The following is an 18056-nucleotide window of genomic DNA, read 5'->3' as shown; positions in this document are numbered from 1 at the left end:
CAGTAGGTTTAGAGGGATTAATTGGTACCGGAAAAAAAAAAAAATACTTTTGAAATAATGTTGTGCACACAGGTTGAATTCCAGCATGTAGTCAATATAGGCTTCATTATGATTAAAAATAAATTGCAAATATTTATGTAAAATTTACTCTATGCCAGTGATTACTCCAAGTGTTTGATATATTAGCTCACAAAAGACCTGAAAAGTAGGTACTGTTATTTTTCTCGTTATATTGATTTGGTAAGAGAGACAGAGAGAGGTCAACTAACTTGCCATTAAGTGCAGACTTACGATTCAAAAACAAAGACTCGTGTTTGAATGCTTCTGTTCTTAAACTCCATGCTATGCTTCCTATGAATTTATTTTTTTTTCTTTATTTTGGCAGTGATTCCAGTGGAAATGTATTAATAAGACAACATTTAGTTTCATAAAGACCATTTATTTATCATGAACAAGCTGATGAATGACTGAATGAATATATTGAAAGGCTAAATAATTACAAAGACAGATGTTTGAGATAAAGGAATCTGGTTTAATACCGGTACCAGAATTATAGCATGAGCTCTTTGGACCGGCTTCCCTAAGAAAGAATCATAACTTGTTGATTGTGTATTAACAATACAAACTTATTTTCCGGGAATTATTTTAAGTGTATACAATAAACGAAGAAACATTGATTCAGGAAAATCTACTAAATCTTGGTAAGAGCGTCCAGTAGGACTTGAGTCACAACTCACCTCCCACACACACATACACAGCTCAGACTAATGGAAGCTCCACTTGGAGACAATGTGGCCAAGAAAACGGGACTCCCTTTCTGTCCGGCTCCCAGTTAAGGGCTATGATATCTCTTTGGGATGGGTGGTGAGCCAGCATCTCTAACTCCCCCAGCTGCATGTTGTAAAGGCAAAATTCCAAGTGAATGAGGCCAAGAGGCCAGGAACTCCTTTTCTCCACCCAGACTTGACTCATGAACTAGAGGCTTACCACAGGTGTGGAAGGCCAAAAATACTGGGGTTTTGATCACCCTTACCACAACTTACTCATAGGGTGGAGGTTCCATATTGGGTAAGATCATCTGAAAGTACTAGAAGTTACTTGCCCACACAGCCCTCCAATCACAAACCGAGTGTGCTACTCTGAGAGTAGTGGGTCACCATTACCGGACCAAAGTGGGTAAGCTATTTGGTGAGTTACAGACCTAGACTGCACTAGGTAGAGTTGTCTCACAACTTACTTTGTAAGGCTGTGACTCCCCCAACAGTGGTATACAGGCTCCTTTTATTAGGGTTTGGGATGAATATTGAGAGGGGGAGTCTGCACTATCACATATAATGGGCAGACATAAAGTTGCACAGTGCACTCAAATACTATGCCTATATGTATATGTATATATATATATATATATATATATATATATATAGTATGTTATGTTAATGAAGCTTATGCCTCTGCTAGGGTAGGGATTTTAACTTTATTATAAGGCTGCGGTAACCATCCAGCACTTTTTAATTCATCTGCACAGGCGTCCTCCTGGGGTCCTATTCAGAAATGTTTCTTTTTGTCTTCCAGCAATTCCTAGTAAGTTTCTAAAAGATAAAATTGATAGGCAGAAGCTTCTAGGGGTTTCCTGAGTTTGGCAGGTCTCACTGGTGACGACTATTTACTTGCCTCCTATTCCTGAGCAGTGGCTCAGAGAAGCTGTTCAGTGGGAGAGTCATACCGTAAGATCAAGCTTCAAAGCTTTGCCCAAAATAATGCATTTAATTGAAAAATTGTGGGGAAGTTCAAGCCTAACAGCACCCCCTGAAACAATGGATATTTGTGAATGTTTTGGTGGTCAGCGATTAAGAATAAGCTACAGCTACGTGAGAGCAACAGCTAAACCATAGGCCAGCTAGTTTAGACCTCCCGTTGTCAAAACAAACCTCAAAGACTGGCCCACCAAATTATTCCTGCAAAGGACCCAAATCTGATTGGATTGGACTGGAGCAGTTTATGTCTCAGGACAGGGCCAGAAACAATAAGAATCAGTGACCAAATAGTGGATCCTAACCCCTGGGTGTGAACACAATAAAGGCTGATGGTATAATGGAGAGATCAGAGAAAGAAAAAATCAAAAGGGCCCCCGCTAAAACCATTGCCCTTGAAGGCTGACTGTGCACTAAGCCCAAAGTTGAGCCCTCTGAGGCGTGACACCAGAGAATTCACACTGAAGGGGAAAAAAAAAAATCACTAAAATTCTCTGACCAAGTTACTAAATAAATGAGCAAATAGATACTAGCAACAATCCATGGGAGGGTGGAAGTGGAGGGAATCATCAGCCCCTGGTGTTGCAAAAAATTTTTAAATGCCCATTTCTAAAATAAATACAGAGCATGGAAAGACATTGAAATATATGATCTATACACACGAAAAAAAAAAAAAAAAAGACAAGAGAAACGGTGGGATTTACCAGGCAAACACTGTGAAGCAGCCATTATAAATAGGTCCAATGAGCTAAAGGAAATTGTGTTTGAAAAAAGTATGTCAATTATGTTTCAATTAAAAAAGAAAATAGAAGATGTAAAACAGCTCCACCTTTCCATTGAATGCAGGAATTCCCTTTAAGTTCCACAAGAACTATCAAAACAAATTATTTCTAAGCATAAATAAGTTAATATTTTTTAGTGCCCAAATGTTGCCTTTTATTTTTTATGTTTATTTATTTATTTATTTATTTTATTTATTTATTATGTTTATTTTTATGTTTATTTATTTTGAGAGAGAGAATCCCAAGCAGACTACATGCTGTCAGTGCTGACCCTGACCTGTGGCTCGATCTCAGAACTGGGAGATCATGACCTGAGCTGAAATCAAGAGTCCACCCAGACCCCTCTTATCTCTGTATTTTAAGGATGGGAAAATTTTAACTTACCTAATAGCCTGGCACTCCCCTATTTTCAGTGAGGGAAACTGGAGTATAGGAGACGTTTCTGCACAATAGAAGTTAAAACACAATAAATCTGAGCAATATTGTCTGAAAAAGAAACCTTTGTAAAATACATGCTTCTTAAATATTGTTCAGCTCACTGGCAATCTGTAGAGGAGATCTGGAGAAATCTCTGACCCATGTACATACAGAAGGCCTGTATCTGCTACTCTGTCACTTGGGGTAGCACCTTTCCTCTTGTTCTTCATTAAGAACCATAATTATGGCTGGAATCCTTTACCTGGTATCCTCTGGTCCCCACTGAATCTTATCAAGAGAATCCTCTCATTTTTTTCCTTTGAGCTGCATCATTTTTTTTCTTGTATCTTCATAATAAAGGAAAAACAAGCACATTGCTCTTCCCAGGGCAGATAAAAAGCACCCCTCCAAACCACTTCCTATAACCTTTTTTTTTTTTTTTTCTCTTAATCTATGCACTCTCTGCATTCTTAGACAATTCTTGTGGACTGCCGGTTATTTCCTCTGTGAATTTAGTCCAATCTGATGTCTGACCTAAGGACTAAAATTAGGCTCATGCTATTATTTCAAGCATGGGAAGTCATGAAATGTGCCTGTTTTTGTCTTAGACTAGAAAACACAAATTCAGATTCTATATTTTTTTTCATGTGACTGGTAAAAAGGTCTTTTAATTCTGTTTCTTTGCTCACTTGCATGTTAATATCACTGCTGGGAAGTTTTCTTCCCATAATCTCACCGAAACATGCGAAAAGTTCCAAAAAATAAGAAAAAAAAATAGCAAATCAACAAACCCCACTTTGCTCTTTGCTTCTACTTACTTTATAAAATGACTGTATATTTGTGTGAAGTAAGGTCTTTCTTATGCCTTTAATGTCAACATGTAATGTTAAAAGTAAATAAGAAAATAGAGGAGCAAAGTTTCTGGTTAAATATTTTTAACCAGTTTGTCTGTTTTGTTTTGTTTTGTTTTGTTTTGTTTTTGATTTTACTGAACTTCATTGGGACCTTAAAAGTAAATCAAATTTGGATGCCTCACTGCCATAGTTTTATTACTTTGGATTGCTCTAATCTTTCCTCATTTATAAATAACAGCTCATTAGTTACCAGGACTATTTTTTTCCTGTTGACTTAGAAGATCATAGCAATACTCATTCTTTTTAAGTTCGCGTTACCCTGACTTTAAGGGCCTAGTGTTTCATAAAATGGGACTTCGTGTACAGGCATGTACACCCAAACAGGCAGAATCATTTCCTAAGATGTACAAATGTCCTTGCCCATCATTTAACATTGCAGCATTTCATATGTCTTCTGGTTTCCTAAACAGATTTCTCAAATTTCCATTTCTCTCAACTACTCTACCAACAATTTTCACTAAGAACACAGATCCTTAGTCTCATATGAGTAAAAGAGACTGTAGTGACACTAGAGAAATGCGACTCAAATGTTATTTCTGGGTCTTTAGGTTGAAATGTTCACAAAAATCCCTTTTAATACATTAAAAAAGGTCTTATGGTTTTTCTGAGGGAAATCACACAAGGGTTAAATCCTGTTGTCTTAGCTTTTCTTCTCCATTTGCACAATGTCAACTGCTATATTAATAGGAATGATTACTACCCTGACCTCCAATTTGGCCAGTTCTTATAAATAAAGGGTGTGACTGTGTTCCAACAAAACTCACAAAAACAGCAGTGGGCCAGAGTTGGTGTGCAGGCCATACTTCGCCTATCTGTGAGAGACACAAACATTCAGTAGACATTGGAGGGCATACAAAAAGTAGACATTTCTAATCTCAAAACACTTACGAGCTGGTGACAAAATACAGAAATAACTTACCATTTTATACTAAGTTCCAAATGAAGGATGTGGAGAATGTCAAAGGCCAGACTTAGCAAATAAGATAATGCATGTGGCAGAACTTCTTGAAATGGGAAAGAGTGAAAAGATAATGTTGTTATGGTTTCGCCATCATTGCTATCCGCATTTAATTCTCAAAAAGTTTAACTATATTGGCAAGTTTCTTAAAAAAGACCCATGAAAATAAGATTTTTGATTATTGAGTTCTACTGGTTACTTAATCATCATTCATTTTTTGAAAAGTGTTTTTAATGTTTACTTGTTTTTGAGAAAGAGAGAGAGAGAGAGTGCAAGCAGAGGGAGGGCAGAGAGAGGGAGACCCAAAATCCAAAGCCGGCTCCAGGCTCCAAGCTGTCAGCACAGAGCCCAATGAGGGGCTCCAACTCACAAACCGTAAGATCATGACTTGAGCCAAAGCAGGACGCTTAACCGACTGAGCCACCCAGGCACCCCAATCAGCATCCATTTTGTAGCTAGTCTATTTATAATTTTATTTAACAATTCTCAATTTTGTACCATTCTTGGTAATCATGTTCGTTTCTTAGAACTGTATTATTTATTTACTTACTTTCCTTGCCACAAAATTATAATTTCAAAATAGAATCTCCTGTGCGTTAAACTACCCTCGCTTTTCCACTTTTGGGACAGCTTATTGTAAAGTCTATCCAAACCAAAAAAAAAAAAAAAAAAAAAAAGGTTGTGTTTCTTTCCTCGCTAAATTATTTATCCCTGTACTATAAGAAAATGGGCACTTCTTCCACACAGTTCAATGATAGCTCCAAAGCCAAATAAGTCCGAGAAGACAATTTTCATTAAATTCACGAACTTTTGCCTCAGCTACCTTTGTTATTGAATGTCATTACCTGAATTATTGGCAATGGTGGTTTGGTTCTTTGCTTTCGCTAAGAGGTATGGCCTTAATACACTGGGTAAAAGATAATGAACAAAAATAATGTTTAAAAATTACTGCAGCAGGAAGTATCCAAAGCAAAATATATTTTTAGTCTGAAAGGGCTACGGTACTTACAGTTTGTGGGAACTGGTGCAGTGTAAGGTCACATAAGCACACATGGGAAGACTAACTATGAAAGAAGCCACAGTTATGTCTCTTATGTGATCTCAGGAGACGTGCATTCGCACCTTTTTAAATTTACAAAGGAAAAAGGAGTGTGGTCTTTGTTTTTAACCTGATGGATTCGTTTACATCCATACTTGAATAAAAAACTGAGCCTGCTATACTTAGCTACCAAAGGGGAGTAAAATTACACTGGAAAATTAATGTAAAGAAAATAATTCATTCCTTCAGCACAAGTAAGTCTTTTCTGTGATGTGGCTGTCGCAAGAAGGTTGAGGAATGAAGAAATGAGGGTCTATTTAACATGTTCCGTAAGTATGATGCTTTGTGTCTCTGGAAGAGGAAAGTAATTAGGGAAGCAGAAAACCAAAACAAAAAAAACCAACAAAAACAAAAAGCAACAACAACAACAAAACCACCTCTGAAATGAATTTCTGTGATAAATTCCCACATATCTAAAGCATATCCTTTCTCTAAAGTTTTGTTTCTATCTTTTGCTTTTAGGTCTGACACATTTACCTTCTGATTAATGTGATGAAGAAGCCATTCATGTGCCAAAGTACAGCTCCTTAGTTTTAATGAAGGAGAGTCAAGCAAAAATCTTTTCTTGCAACTCAGAACGGAAGAAACGTTTTAATCATACGTGAACAAAAAGAGAGCACCGTTATAACTCTTTGGTTATTTGTAATGCTGTGGAGAGCTTATCCTTCGACGTACAGTATCTTGAACATCCCTACTCTGAACATCACAACTCGATTTTATTTGCCAGAATGAACACAAATGGCATTTGCACTTCTGCGAAGAGGAAGTTTAACCCCAAATCCTTTCCTTGTCTACAGTTTTCCCAAGGCTCAACTTATCCCAATTTAATATAAACACAGCTCCGGCTAAACAATCGAAGTTTGTTCTCACGCAGTGCTCCTGTTGATTCAGCTATGAGTCTGTCACCCTGGCGTCATTGAATGGCATGGCTGCCTTTGAAAGCTGACAAGAACGTGTCTTTACCTTTATTCTAGGCCCTGATTTCATAGCTAACCGCATTTTTGGCAAGAAAGCACATTTAATTTGGCTCATATTTCTCCAATCATTATCAAATTTACTTCTCAAATGCCAGTGATAGATGATTTGCTGCTCTTTTAAATCTGGAATGTGACCAGGGCTCCATCGGAGATTAGGAAAAAAGGGGGAACAAATCAAAATGCAGCGTGTTTTCTGTTTGTATCAGTTCATAATCATTTACCAAAACATTGAACCTCAGTTCAGAAATTCAGCATCAATTTTCATAATTAAAAACTGACAACTTCCTGAAATAAGAAATTCTTTCATATCTTTCTCTGTTTCTTCCTATCCATCCACATGATATATAAAAAAACTCTGGAAAAGTCAGGCATTTATGAAAGATGTTCAATAAGTAACATGATAATTAATTCACTATTTGGTTTTATGGGGCAAAACTAAAGCAATCTGAATAATTGTTATGTTTTGGAGCAAATCTGATCAATCCAAATACCATAAAATATTTAGGTGGCAATCAGATTGTAGTCCTTGGGGAGATCTTTGTACATCAGCATCAGGATACCTTAAGCTGTCTAATCAAAGCATGTTTGATCCTTGAAGATGTTCTCATAAACATGTGTATTTGAATTTATGTGTATAGTCAAACTGTATCTTCAAATCTGTAGCTATCACTAGGAAAGAAATCTTCGGTGTTACAATGTGTCATTATTCTACCAAGCTATAGTCAATAATTGATGAGTAAAAATGACTATATGTTTTATAACTCTAATATGAAAGAAGCATTAATTCTCGGTCAACTTATGGTTGAATTGAATGGTTAAATGGCAGCATGCTCATATCGGATAAGATTGCATAATGTATTCCAATTTGTTTGCAGACCATTTCGGAAAAGGAATTCTCAAGAAAGACTAAATAATCATGACTACATAATAAAGAGATTTTGTTCACAGCTGGATAATCATGTCGGTGCATAAAGCCACACGCCATCTAGACTCTCAGATATACTTCTGAATCTTTTCCAATTTAGCCAGAAGAACAGAGACCTCCTTGGAAATATAACTGTATATATTTTTTTGCTTAAGAAAAAACAATAGACAGGAGTCTGGGTGGCTCAGTCAGCTAAATGTCCAACTCTTGATTTCAGCTCAGGTCATGATCTCAAGATCATGAGATCCAGTCTCGCGTTGGACTCCACACTGAGCATGGAGCCTGCTTGACATTCTCTCTCTCTCTCTCTCTCTCTCTCTCTCTCTTTCCCTCCCTCTGCTCCTCCTCCTACTAAGGAGCAGTCTTCCGAGTCTTCCGGCTTATTCCTGCTTAAGGATCCTCCTGCTTAAGGATCAATTAGATTGATCTGTTTATCTACTTTTCTATCTGTTAGTAGAATATCAGTTCATAATGCATTGACTGAACACCCACTAAGTGCAATTCTCTCACTGAAAGAACACGATTTAAAGTCAGGAAAAAACACTTAAATCTGCCACTCAGAGACTTTGTTTTCTTGAAAAAATCTGTTCGTATTTTTCAATTTCCCCGTCTATATAATGCACATAGTACTGATTCTTCATCTTCTTATTGACATCATTGAAGATATATATCAAAGCATTTGTAAAACATAAATTGCTAGTTATATTGCTACCTAATTCAAGGTAAACTTAAATTGACAGCTGACATACTGAGACCTTCGTTATCTAATGCTAAAACATCCTTTTCATCCAAATTCCTGAAGCTATCTGTTTTTTTTTTAGTTGTAATAATTTGCTTTCAATATCCTCAATATGCACTCATTTTAAATCATCTTTTACTATCATATATAAAATATACTCAAAAAAGAACCTGACTTAATGATTTCTTAACTGTAAAATGCATTATGACACGTTTGTGCAGACATTATTTTATTTACCAGAATGTTTGCCATTTTCTTAGATCTTCATCCCTTCTTAAACCTTCTATCTGTAGTCATCTGCGTTCTGCCAGAGCCATACTGATAGTACAGTATTTTCTTGAAAAAAATTCAAATTAGTCTCATCACTGAAAGATAATTTGGCTTGATACAGACTTCTAGGACACTAGTCACCTGTCTCTCTTTCCTGAATATTGAAAATGCCATTGCACTTTACCTTTGTGAGATAACTTTCTGTCTTTTAGTTAATTTTAAGAATTTCTTTTTATATTTGACACTTTAAAGTTAAATTAAGCAGTGTCTAGATGTGAGTTGTGTTTTGTTTTTTTTTAATTAATCGAAAAAGATTTTTTGTTTAGGTTTCCAGACTGATGTTACTATCAGCACAGGAAAATTTTTAAGGATTATCTCTTCACATATTGACTGCCTCATTTTCTCCCTCCTCTCTTTCCTAACGAGAGAGAACTTTCTAGTTCATTGTTCTCTATCTCTCTCTCTCTCTTTTTTTTTTTTTTGACTTGGAAGTGTTTTCACTTTATTTTTATTATTTTTTTAATCCCAATATAATTAACATACAGTGTTGTATTAGTTTCAAGTGAACAGTGATTCAACAGTGATTCAACAATTCCATAACATTACTCAGTTCTCTTAACCCCCATCACTCATTTCACCCATCCCCCAACCACCTCCCCTCTGGTAACCACCAGTTTGTTCTCTATATGTATGAGTCTGTGTTTTTTTTTAAATCTTTTTTGTTTGTTTTGTTTCTCTTAAATTCCATACATGAGTGAAATCATATAGTATATGTCTTTTTCTGACTGACTTATTTCATTTAGTAGTATACCTTCCAGATCCATCCATGTTGTTGCAAATGGCAAGATTTGCAAGATTTTTTATGGTTCAGTAAACATATTTTAGGCCTCAGTTTATCCTCCCTGTGAAATTTCCAGATCTAAACAAATCTATGGGTATAATATTGGGTTCCATTCTAAATAATTCAATCTGACCAACTTTATAGTTCACTATTTTTCTCTTCAGTTATGTCTATGATGATAGCCCTGACCATTAAGCTTTTGATTTTTTATCACTACATGCTTGATGTCTAAAATTCCTTTTGATTTTAGATCATAACTCTGAGGTTATGTTTAATAATTTATGTTCTCTGAGATATTTTCAAGCTTATTTATAACTTCTAAGCATTGTAAATATGATTATTTTATAATCTATCTCTGATAATTCTAAATATCTGAAGTTTGTTTCTAATGTGTTATTGTTGCTGGTTTTGACTTATTTTGCCTTATTTCTTTGCATATTGAGGTAATTCTGACTGCATCTTCTCTTTGTTATTGAAAAACTATTTTTGCAGAGTTTTGGAAGTCTAGGAAGAACTAGCTTCTGGTAGAAAAAAACTTATGTTTCCTTCTTCCAGTCATGCAAACGCTATCAAGTCAAGACCATCCTAAAGCAAAATTGACACGTTTCATGCACTCTGCAGGTGACCTAAACCTGGATTGGAAACTGATGCAAGGTTTTGTGTTTTTTTTTTTGTTTGGTTGGTTTTTTTAAATTTTTTTTTTTAACCTTTATTTTTGAGACAGAGAGAGACAGAGCATGAACGGGGGAGGGTCAGAGAGAGGGAGACACAGAATCTGAAACAGGCTCCAGGCTCTGAGCTGTCAGCACAGAGCCTGACGCGGGGCTCAAACTCACGGACCGCGAGATCATGACCTGAGCCGACATCGGCCGCTCAACCAACTGAGCCACCCAGGCGCCCCTGATGCAAGGTTTTAAACTGATTCAAACTCATGACTAAATCTCATTTCACTGTCCCTCTTTTTAATTGGTGCTTTTCCTTCTTTTCATTCACCCTGCTCTATTCATTGGAAATGGAACCTTCCAAGCAGTGTTTTGGGGGGAGGGAACGTGCACAGTGCTTTGGGTCACAGTTTAATATGGGGAGGATTTTTAACAAGATCTCTGGGTCTTTATTTTAGTCATTTTGTCTTCAGAGACCTAAATTCCAAAGCCCAAGTTTGCCTGACTAGTAGATGTCTTGGTAAGACTTCTTAGTTGCTCTAAGGGACAACTTACCTCTCTGGATTGTCACTTTTAAAAAATTTTGGTTTCATAGATTCTTCCTATTTTGTTAGCTCTTCAATCCATATAAATGTGTAAGTACATATGCATTCATTTTCAAATGTATATTTATGCATGTGGATATTTACATTATATAAATAATGACATACACATTTATATATACACATAAACATGTATTTATTTTCAATCCATTTAGGGAAGATATTCAAAAACTATTTCATCCATAATTTTTAGTTGTTTTCAATATATAGTGCTATGGGTTGAATCATGTATTTTAAAATCTCACATGTTGAAATACCAGTGTCCAGCAACTTCAGAATGGGACCTTATTTGGAAATAGGGCCTTTGCATATATAACTAACTTAGGAAGCAGTCATACTGGAAGAGGGTAGACTAATGCAATATGACTAGTGTCCTTATAAGAAGGCAAAATTTAGACACAGACACACACATGGGGAGAAAGTCATGTGAAGATGAAGATAGAGACTGCCTTGATGCTTCTAGAAGCCAAGGAATACCACAAATGACCAGCAGGCCACCAGCTGCTGGGGGAGAGCCCTGGAGTGGATTCTTCTTCACAGCCCTCAGAAGGAACTTGGTATCAGACTTCCAGTCTCCAGGACTGGGAGACAACACATTTCTGCTGTTTAAGTCTCCCAGTTCGTGGCACTTTGTGCAGCAGCCCTAGAAAACTCATACAGATGAGTAAATTTAAATAATCTTGTCCAATATTACCAGAAACACAAGCCCCCAAATGCTTTCTCTCACCTTTGAGGAAAGAGTGATTTGTTTGTGTGCACTTCACAAAGGATAAGAACTCCCTCACTCCCTCCACATCCCTTCCGGGCAACTCTTCCTCTCTTTTTTCCTTCTTTCTTTCTTTCTTTCTTTCTTTCTTTCTTTCTCGTTTCATTTTGTTTCATTTTTTTTAAATAAGCAAAAAATCAGCTACATGTATTAGAAATACAAGGTTTATAAACCAGCTGTTCCCTAACCCTTAAACTATCTATTACTTTCTGTCAAAATACGAGCTTCCTTAGTAAAACAACATGTTTCTACAGGTTTGCACATCCCATTCTCTCTGCCTGGAATTCGCTCTTTATCTGCCTTTTAAACGCTGCCGATTCTTCAAAATAGAATCTGAATGAGATCAGCAATAAAAAAATAAAGAAAAAATTGGAAACATACATTAATCTGAGATAGTTTAGTATAAGATGCTAAGCTGAAATAAAAGATACCCTTCCTTTCTTCTAAAGAAGGGAGAATATCAAAGGCTAAGTAGACATGAAGTAAATTTAGCATTAATTAATTAAAAGAAAATACATAGAGCAAGCTCCTGGGGCAAGTTCTAAAATAAGAATGTGAGGTGCCAAAGAGATCTAGGTTATATGAGGAGTCTTGTCTACATATTAGAAAGTAATAGAAATTGGAGGGAATTTAAAGTATATCAAATGGAGTTCTTTTTCTCTTTTTGTTAATGTTAAGTGAGATAGAAACATTAGAAATTCCAGTAAAAAAACAAACAAAATATTTAAACAGTTTTCACAAAAAAAAGGAAATATAAATGGTCAAAGAAATATACGAAAATGCACTAAGCTTTATCGTTATCAAGAAAATGTAAATTAAAACCACAATGTTATCATACCTCATATCCATCAGAATGGCTAAATGAGAAATATTATAATGGAATATTGTAAATATCGTATGTTGACCAGAGTCACAACTGAAACACTCATGTGGCTGGTGTGAAAATTTGGGCGCCTGGGTGGCTCATCCGGTTAAGCATCTGACCTTGGCTCAGGTCGTGACTTCATAGTTGGTGAGTTTGAGCCCTGCATCGGGTTCTCTGCTGTCAGTGCGGAGCCCGCTTTAGATCTTCTGCTCCCTCTCTCTCTGCCTTTCCCTCACTTGTTCTCTCTCTCCCTCTCTCACACTCAAAAATTAAACATTAAAAATTTTTTGAAAAACTTGTTTGGTACTATCTACTAAAGCTGAATGCACGCACACACTTTGATCCAGAAATCCCAGTCTTGGTATAGACCTTAAAGAATTGTGTATATATATATTCCCCAAAGACACATACTAAAATGCTATAGCAGCAATATTCTTAGAAGCCCCAACATAGTGTCTAGGATGCTATGTTCCATTTTGAAATCTGGGTGCTAAATACACGATGGTGTTCACCAAATAGTACACTTAAGATATTTGTATTGTCTTGGTCTGTATGGTTTATTTCATTTGTACAAAAGAGAAGAAAGAAAAACAAATATAAATGACTTGCTAAAGTAGCTAAAGTCATCTGAATCCCAGTTGAGTTTTCTTACAATTCAGCATACAATTCTGTTTCTCTATTACATATTATAAATCTATAATCTCTAAAATAATAGAACCAATTCAAATATGGCAAAACATTAAATTAAGTTTCCAAGCAAATATACTTTCAAACGATTTTTAGATTACTAAGTCAGTCCTACCTTGACATTAATAAGTTACAAATGAAATAATTAAAATAAATGGTGTAAGATAAGAAGTTAATGTTTTTCTTGGGTTAACCTCATTAGCCATGTCCAGGTAAAATAATGGCAACTCTCAAAACACAATGAAGTGTGTAATATATGCAAAGTTCCATCTAGAAGCCTAATTGGTTAACCATAATCAACCAGTTGCCTGTATCTAGCATTTTCTATGCAAGTAATAGAATTCTCTAGATGTTTACATAAAATAACAAGGAACGTATAATAAATTTAAATTATTTTAAATTAATTTTAAACTATTATTTTAAACTAATAATTAATTGTTTTAAATTAGATTTATTATTTTAAATTAATAATTAAATTCCTCTTATGTGCTTTCTTTTACGTAATGCTTCCTATGTTTGTAGACCTTAGAAGTTTGTGAAAAGTCTTTGTTTACTGCACGACAGCTACCTTTCATTATCTGAAGGAAAGTACCGCAAATTAGAAAAAAATATGACTAAGGTAGCTGGTTTTGTTGCCATCAATTCAAAGAGAGGGCGTTATTATAGTATGGTCTTTTGAATGGTATGTTTTATTCCCCACAGTGTTAAAGAGGTAATAGAATACCTACTCCACAAAAAACAAAAGAAATTTTTCTTGTTGACAAATCATTAGTATTTCCTTTTACAGTCTTCAATATATAAATGCTGACAAAATATATAGGTGTAACCACATATGAATACAGAACTGATTTATTTATTTTAGTTATTGCACAGAAAAATCTGTTTGACAACCGTAGCTTAAATATTTTATGACAGCCTTCATGACAGGACCAATAATACCAGAGTCCAAGAATTTCATGAAACAGACATCAGCTAAGAAACGCTAATACAGTGAACTCTGCCATTGCCTTGTTTTGGTTTGGCAGGTGTTATCTATTTTCTGGGAACTATAATGGACTTAATAAATTACTCAAAGGGAGATTAATGGCATAAAAATATAAGAATCAAAAATTTATTAAGATTTATTATGATAATTAAGTGAAGAATGTTCTTTTCATTTACAAATCTGATTATTCACAAAAAAATGACTAATAGGATAACCTAATCTAAACCTCTCATATTTTACATGAAAAAACTAAAATTGATGTGAGGCTAAGAAGATTAAGAGACGTTTCCAAGACATGCTGACTCACCGAGATTGGAACCCCTTTTTCTTACTTCTGGACCATTGCTTGCTTCCTCCTTCCTTCCTTCCTTCCTTCCTTCCTTCCTTCCTTCCTGCCTTCCTGCCTTCCTGCCTTCCTTCCTGCTTTCCTGCCTTCCTTCTTTCTTTCTTCACAATGAAGAAAGATTTATTGATACTATTTATTGATTGATTGATTTATTGATTTATTGATACAATTAACATGACATAACATATACCCATTTAAAGTATACAATTTAATGTTTTTAAGTACATTTGCAAGGTTGTGCAAACATCATTAGAATCTAATTTTAGAACATTTCTGTTCCTTCTTTAAAAGGAAAAAAAGCCATACCTATCAGCTTTCACTCCCCATTCTCTTCCCCTAACTTCCAGCCCTAGACAACTACTGATCTACTTTATATCTGTATAGATTTGTTCATCCAGATATTTCATATAAATAGAAGAATACATCAGGTGGGTTTTTTTTTTTTTCACTTAGCATGTATTCAAGGTTGATCCATGGTGTAGCATGTACCAGGACTTTCTTTTTATTATCAAATATTCTATTCTAAGAATACACCACAATTTATGTATATATTCATCAATTGGTAATCATTGAATTATATCCATTCTTTGGATATTATTAATAATGCTACTGTAAGTGTTGATGTACAAAGTTTTGAGTGAATGTATATTTTCACGTATCTTCAATATATACCTAGGGGGAGCTCTATGGTAACTGCATATTTAACATTTTGAGGAAATGCAAATGTGTTTTCAAAAGTGTTTTCATTTTATAGTCCCACAAGCAAATGCATGACAGTTCCAATTTCTCTAAACCCTTGTCAACACTTTTGACCTACTCTATGCCTTTTTAATTGTATGCATCCTAGTAGGTATGAAGTAGTATCTCTTGGTTTTGATTTGCATTTCCTTAATGTCTAATGATGTCTGGCATTTTTTCATATGTTTATTTCGCTTTTGTATATCTTCTTTAGAAAAATGTCTATTTAGATCCTTTGGTCATTTTTAAATTGTTGTTTATCTTTTTATTTTTGAGTATGAGAGTTTTTCTTTTTTAATTCGAATACCAGCCTTTATCAGATATATGATTTATAAATATTTTCTCCCATTCTATGGACTGTCTTCTCACTTTTTTCATGATGTCCTTTGAAGCCAAGTAATTTGTAATTGTATTACAAGCCTATATATTTATTTTTTGTTTGTTGCTTGTGCTTTTGCTGTAGTATCTCAGAAACTGTCATTTAACCCAATATTATAAGAATTTTACTTCTATGTTTTGACCTTGAGTTAGGCAATCGTTTCTTTTAAAAAATTAAAAAAAAATATTTCTTTATTTTCAGAGATAGTGAGAGGGGGAGAGAGAGAGAGAGAAAGAGAAAGAGAGAGAGAGAGAATCCCAAGCAAACTCCACGCTCAGTGCAGAGCCCAATGCAGGGCTTGATCCCACAATTGCAAGATTACAACCTGAGCTGAAATCAAGAGTCAGACACTCAACCAGCTTGAGCCACCCAGGCGCCCCAGCAACGGTTTCTTATATAAGACATTTCCACGTTAGAAGGGCTTTTTGGAAAAAATATGAATTTAATCAAATCTATAGTTACCTATTTAAAGAAGAAAATCAATGACTCAAAAGAAATATGGAAAAGAGAGGCATATTAAATAATATCATAAGTATGTAATGTACAACATGTAGATTGTGAGAAATTAGAGAATTAATAACCTGAATTCCTCACCAAAATATTTCAAGGAAAAAAAAAGAGACGTGAAGGAGGAAACATTTGCATTGTATGAGCTGTTTAGATTTTGTTGTTCCATTTTTTGCTTTTGATGTGAATACTCAGTTCATTTAGATAATCATGTTACCCCCAGTCATCACAGTTCTGTCTGACCTTCTTGAAAAAACTATATAACTATATAACTATATAACCCGTATCCCATAAGTGCAGGAAATATTGGCTTGAAATAAATCAATTATAGTTGCAATTATCTCATTGTTTGGATTTGGAAATAAATTGTATGGATTGGTTGAAAATACATGTGTATACATCTTTATATTAGTACTATACAGTTGATGTAGTCTGCATTACAGCAAATAGAAAACAAAAAAATTGAAAATTTTTAAGCTAGATAATTTCTTTTTTCCAGCTTCAAATTATCTTTTTTACATATCTCAAATGCTTTTTCCCATAGCTCCAAAAAAGACTGATATTTTAGGGATTCCACAATGGCTACTGGGAGATTATTCCACAGTCTTAACCAAAATTATAGTCAATAATTAATCTTACACTGGTGCTGCCTAAATATTCCTTTTTTTAGTATCATATACCTGAGATAGTTCACAGACTGTTCTAAGAAGACCTCTCCTATGATGCAGAATATTCCCCTCGGAAACAGATGTTATTAATCTTATTTGTGATATTTCCACATTAATCAACTCCTAACCTATCTTCACTCCCCGAATTAGGCAGATGCATTTCCACTGGGTAAGTGCCAGTGGGGACAATAAAATATGACCTTGAGTTAGGTAATGGTGTCTTGGATAAGACACCACCATTAATAATGACGGCATCCACACCCCTCCTCCCGACCAACCTCAGAATAGTATTCAACCTAAAGATACTGGACAATTTCAGTTCAATTCACTTATAATTCAAATTCAATTCAGTTTACATCAAGGACTACCTTGTTCGCCAGTTACTTGGTGAACTTATACATTACATAAATGTCACTTCTTCACACACTTTGGCATTCAAAAAAAGTCATATTATTTTCCTTAAATCTAATTAGGTCCAGCCCAGATCTTCATTTAATGAGCCTGTAGACAGTCTCAAGTACTGCAAACTACCCTTTTTGGTACAAATACTTTTGGGGCAAAAGTAACACTGATCTTAAACAGAAGGAAAACTTCAAGGGGCTTTCAGTGCTTATTAATTACTGTTATGAAGCCAGGTGTTCAAATTCCCATGAACACTTAGAATGCAGAGGTTCAAGTACAACCAAGCCATGCTCCCTAACCATGGGTTCCACTTCCTATACTTGACAGCTTCTGTCATTTCCTAATGATGTCCCTAAACTACAGACTACCAACTATTTCCTTCTTTGGTGGAATATTCACTGTCTAGATTTGTTCCTGCCTTCTCATCTCAAAGCCGATGTGTCTGTCTATCCTTACTCCCTGCCTACTATCCAGGACCCCTAGAAATGTCTCCCTAATTTTTTAAGCAACCCCAAGCTGCAAACCAGAATAGGCATTTTCTTTAGTAAACTAATGTATTGAGGGCTAGAAAATTACTGAGACTTGGGAACAAAAAAAGACTAGCAACGTTTTTGGAAGAGAAAAGGAAAAAAATATATAGAACCAAGCATAAATAGCTCTTAATTGTTTAGGCAAATAAGCATTGAAGTAAATGAGCCTACTGCATTGCTAATACACTTATCCTAAATTTACAACAGTGCTGGGGGAAATAATAATTCTTATGGATGCACCTAAGG

The sequence above is a fragment of the Panthera uncia genome, chromosome B1 (genome assembly GCF_023721935.1).
Source record: "Panthera uncia isolate 11264 chromosome B1, Puncia_PCG_1.0, whole genome shotgun sequence".
Classification (NCBI taxonomy): Eukaryota; Metazoa; Chordata; class Mammalia; order Carnivora; family Felidae; genus Panthera; species Panthera uncia.
The sequence above is the reverse complement of the archived record's forward strand: the minus strand, read 5'-3'. Positions refer to the sequence as shown.